The sequence below is a fragment of the Pteropus vampyrus genome, unplaced genomic scaffold, assembly GCF_000151845.1.
Source record: "Pteropus vampyrus isolate Shadow unplaced genomic scaffold, Pvam_2.0 Scaffold21, whole genome shotgun sequence".
NCBI classification, from domain to species: Eukaryota; Metazoa; Chordata; class Mammalia; order Chiroptera; family Pteropodidae; genus Pteropus; species Pteropus vampyrus.
The window spans coordinates 13,915,185-13,920,463 of NW_011888802.1; the positions used below are offsets into that span (position 1 = coordinate 13,915,185).

The window sequence follows — 5,279 nt, forward strand, 5'->3', positions numbered from 1 at the left end:
GGGGTGTCCTATCATCTTAGCATGTGCTCACCAAGAGTCACTGCAAACTATTTGGACCAGGATATGTGTTGTTGTACTCATACGATTTAATTAAAGCTTACACAAACCAAGAAAATGTACATGGGCAGAAAACATATTCCTCTGAAAATTAATTTGAATGTTCTTTTGAGAAGACTCAGTGAAGATCAGTCTTCAAATACATACAAAAAAATATGTGAAAACTAAATAGGCAAAATAAGTGCGAATTTGGGGAAAATAATAAAAAATCTAGAGGGATGGGAACTTGGGTGCCTCATAAGTCTTTTTGGGTTCACTACTATGTAGTCAATACATTGAAACTGGAAATCATCAAAAATTTATTATAAACATGGTTTAAACAAGAAGGAGTTCTCAGTTTTCCAATCTGTGGGCTTAGGCACTTAAAAAGACTTGGCTTTTTCTCAGATTGACAAAAACAACAACAAAAAACTGATGTTTTATTTTGAATAAAATGCCTAAATTTGTATGTATTCTTTTAGCTACCCACCTCGACTAAACTCTGTTTAACCAACTGTCCTTGATAACATATAATAAAGAAAAAGGGCTTCTATTATAAGCACTCTCTTATCTGTAGCACTTTTGTTCTTTAATAAACTAAACATTTATTCAATGTAGTCAATGCTTTAGGCACTAGGCTAAATTCTAAGAATATAGCTGTGAAAAAGGAAAATGTGGTCCTGCCTTCATAGGGCTTAAATTGTTCATCATTATATTATCTTTTAGCATCTTACTGAGCAATAGTATAAATGTGCTTACATATCTGTCTTCCTTGCTGTTTGACAGCTACTTAAAAGTCAGAAATGTAATTTCAATTTTTGTATTTTCAGTGCCTTGCAAAGTATCTAGGATTTAGTAAAAACTAAATAAAAATTGATTGATCTGAATTCATAAATAAAGCTCAAAATGTTATTTTATCTGAAAGTTCTAATATCTATCAGCTCATAGACATCAATATTGTGACTTATAATTTGTAGATTTACTTGCTGGACAAACCAATGTCTACGATTGGAACACAGGTGTAGCAATGATTTTTTAATGAAAAAAAAAATGACCGCACAATTGCACGATTACTTATTAATTGGGGCATTATTCACCTAGGGAAATACTTAACACAGCAAGCATTACTTTCAGAAATTTTCACTATAGTCAGTTCTCAGCAGGTCTCTGGCACAAAAGTTCAGGAAGAAAATAACCTCACAGTCATGCAAGTACCGTTTAATGAATTTTTTTGCACAAAAGATGAAAAGATGAGTCAGAGTAACAATTCATTTCTATTTGTGAGGTGGAGTTTAAATTATAATTCTTCAAATGTTGCTGTGTAGCACTTAACACTTTAATCCTGTAATAGCAGACTGGAATATCTGACATAGGATTACTAAGAACAGCTTGCATTTTTAACATTTTTTTTGGGGGGGGGCTAAAAAAAGCTCTTTATTTTCATCTAGCAGAAAAATTAATGAAAAGTCATATATAAAAACAATATCATTGATAATTCCATCTGAAAATCTAAATGATCCTCTCTGACTCTGTGATGGAATCTGATTTTAGTTTCCAGGATTCATTGCCCAAATGACTACAGTCGTCCAAATGTCCTCAAGTATATCTGCTCTGTCATCTGGTTTAAACGTCAGTCTTTGATGTTTCTGTCGATCCATTGGTGTCAAGATTTCTTTACCAGATGGTGGAGTTTCACACTTCCAGTTTCTCAATATAGCAGTCATAATTTACTAAAAGTACAACCCCTCTATTGTGTAGTTTTTCTTGAGAAATTTAAAAATACAGAAAAATGCAAATAATACATATCGAGTATCCATGAACCTACCACCCAATATTGAAAGTTGTTAACATTTTTGACATATTTGATTCAAATCTTTTTAAAAAAGTAAACATAATGAAGTGTAAAGGAAAAAATGAAGTCTCTTTGCTCTCTATTGCCACTGTGAATTTTCTCTTTCCCAAAGGTACTTTCCCTAAAGTTAGCCCTTGTCATGAATTTAGTATATATCTTCTAGTCCATAAAAATAATTACATACACACATTTCCTTCCAGGAGAATAAAAGAGCATTGCTTTGCACAATTTTTTAAAATTAATGTAATTAGCATATCATTCTTATCTTTGTTTTGATATTCAAAATTACACACTTTGGACAATCCACATTTAAGTATATAAATTCCTTTCTGTGACTTTGTGATATTCTGTTGCATCAATATTTATCTAACCATTCGTTCTTGATGGACTATTGGATAGTTTTTAATTTTTCACCATCATAACTTGTTGTAACTAGTCACATACTTATTTGTGCTCAGAAGCAACTTTCCCTGGACTGGTGGTACTTAAAGTGTGGTTCGCAAACTGGCTGTCTGTCCAAAAATGATGACAGTCCATGGCAAGATAAGAAGTCTGTGACAAAACAGGTCCGCTATGTAACAAAGCACATTTTTAGACCACTTGACATTTCATAGCAAGATTTTTCCAGGAAGGAAGTGATGTGCTGATTTACGTTCTGGCACAGGCTCTTTATTTAATCATGGATTGAGTAGTACTGCTCCACATCACACACATGAACGTGGAATTCCTGGGTCAAAGTATGTGACTCTTCATTTTACTATGTACTACAAAATTGCTCTCCACAGAGATTGTCCCAACTTATTTATCCATAAAACTTCTCATTTTTTCCCACATTCTTACCCGATTAAACAAATTAGTTTATTACAGCTTATTGAGATATAATTCATATACCATACAATTCACCCATTTAAACTATACAAGTCAATGGCTATTATTTTATTCAGAGTGGTGATCTATTACCATGATTTTAGAGCATTTTCACCCCCCCCCCTAAAACTCTATACTCTTTAGCTATCACTTCCTTGTCCAATCTTCTCATCCCCCATGCCTAGGCAATTACTAATCTACCTTCTGTCTCTACAGATTTCCCTATTCTGGACATTTCATATACATGGAATCAAATAATATGTGATCTTTTGTGACTGCCTTCTTTCATTTTGCATAATATTTTCAAGATTCATCCATGTTGTAGTATGTATCAATATTTTGCTCCTTTTGGGGATGGAATAATATTCCATTGGGAGCTCAGCTGGCCCCGCCTTGCCAGGGGATGTGACACTGAGGCCCAGCACAAGGTGGAATTAGAGGACCCCAGGGACATGTCCCCCTGGAGCTGGCTGTGTCTTTGACACAATGCCAATGTGGACAAAGAAAGCTGCCAAGGCTGGGTAGCCCTCAGGAGTAGTCAGCCCTGGGGATCCTGAGATGGGGCAGCTGGTGCTCCAGTATCAGGACCACCAGAGAGCCACCCAGAGGTTGGTGTGCACTCTGGAAACACTCAACAAAACTCCACCAGGCCTCCGATTTCTGTGTAAACGAAGTGGGAGTTCACCGACTGGTTGTCCCTGGAGTCCAAAATGTGCCCAAGCGACATGGACCCTGGGTGGAAATAGGATGGAAGCCTGTGCTGGACACCAGTCTCCTGGGCTTGGGGCACATGACTGGGCAGCGGGCCAAAGAAGCTTCATCTCCAAGGGCCAGGCGGCGGAGCCCCAGGGATGGAAGTGGATGCTGGGGCTGGCTCCGCTTCAGCCAGAAGCACTGCTGGCCACCCTGTGGCCCAGTGAGGAGTACCTGGCCAGTCGCCTTACCTGTCCTTTTATCTCCGCCCACCTGGATGCACTCACAATGTGACCTTTGAGAGGTCAGCTGGGGCCCAGCCATACTGTGAGAGGTGCCCCTGAGGCTCCTGGTTCAGATATGCAACTGTCACCAGTCAATTTTTGAACACTTTATCAGCTGAAAAAGAAACCCCTGCCCTTTAGCTGTAACTCTCCCATCCTCTCCCTAGACCTAAGCAATTACTAATCTTTCTATCTGTATAGATTTCCCTATTCTGGACTTTCATGTGAATGGAATCATATAATACATGGTTTTTAGTGACTAGCTTTTGCACTTGGCACAATGCTTTCAGAGTTCATCCAAGTTATAGTACATAACTACTTCATTCTTTTTTATGGCCAAATCCATTGTACGAATATACCACATTTTGTTTATTCATTCATCCATTAACAGACATTTGGATTGTTTCCACTTTTTGATTATTATGAATAATGCTGCTATAAGCATTAGTATACAATAAATATTCCATTGTATGGGTATACCACATTTTGTTTATCTATTTATTAGTTGATGGACATGGGTTGTTTCTACCTTCTTGGTTATGAAAAATGCTGCTAAGAACATTTGTGTACAAGATTTTGTGTGAATACGTGTATTCACTTCTCTTCGGTATATATCTAGGGATGGAATTGCTGGGTCAAATAATAAGGCTGTGTTTAATCTTTTGGGGACTGGCCAAACTGTTTTCCAAAGTGTCTATACCATTTACATTCCCACAAGCAGTGTATAAGTTGTAAGTGTATAAGTTTTATTCTGATATCTCCAACACATGTTATTAACTTTTTTATCATATCCATCCTAAAGGGTGTGAAGTAGTACCTCAATATGCTTTTGATTTGCTTTTTTTTTTAAATGACATAATGCTGAGCATTTTGCATGTGCTTATTGGTTATTGGTTATCTTCTTTGGAAATATGGCTATTCATATCCTTTACGCATTATTTAGTATAGATATTTGTCTTTTTATTATTGAGTTATTTACATAATATTTATATAATTCTTTATATGATTGAGATACAAATCCATTACCCATTAAAGAATTTGCAAATTTTTTCTAATTAATTTGTTCCATTTATATTTTTACAATTGTAAATGAGGTATGATATATATCAGTACAGCTCAGTGTATAAAAATATACAAAAATTAATGTGTGTTATATATGTTTGCATGTACATCCTGTTAATATAATATGTTGCTGGATTCAATTTCTAATATTTTCTTAAGGCTTTTGTGACTATTTTTATGAGGAATATTGGTCTGCGGTTTCCTTTTCTTATAAGCAATTTGGGCTTGTGCCAGTGTGCCAGCCTCATAAAGTGCATCTTTTTTCTGAAGAGTCTGTGAAGGATTGGTATCATTTATTTCTTAAATGATTGATGGAATTCAACAGCAAAGCCATCTGGGCCTGATAGTTTTCTGTGAGAAGAATTACATTTGTATTGGATTTTATACTGTTGAGTTCTGGGTTTTATCTTCCTGTAAAAACTGTTGGACTTTGTTTAAGAAGGTACTTAAGTTGCTTGTGGACCAACGGATGACTTTGAGGCTTC

At 36.0% G+C, this 5,279-nt stretch overlaps 1 pseudogene; it reads left to right on the forward strand.

Moving 5' to 3' along the window:
• The first annotated feature begins 3,237 nt into the window (after positions 1-3,237).
• LOC111736652 lies at positions 3,238-3,792 on the forward strand (annotated as a pseudogene).
• Positions 3,793-5,279: the final 1,487 nt, after the last annotated feature.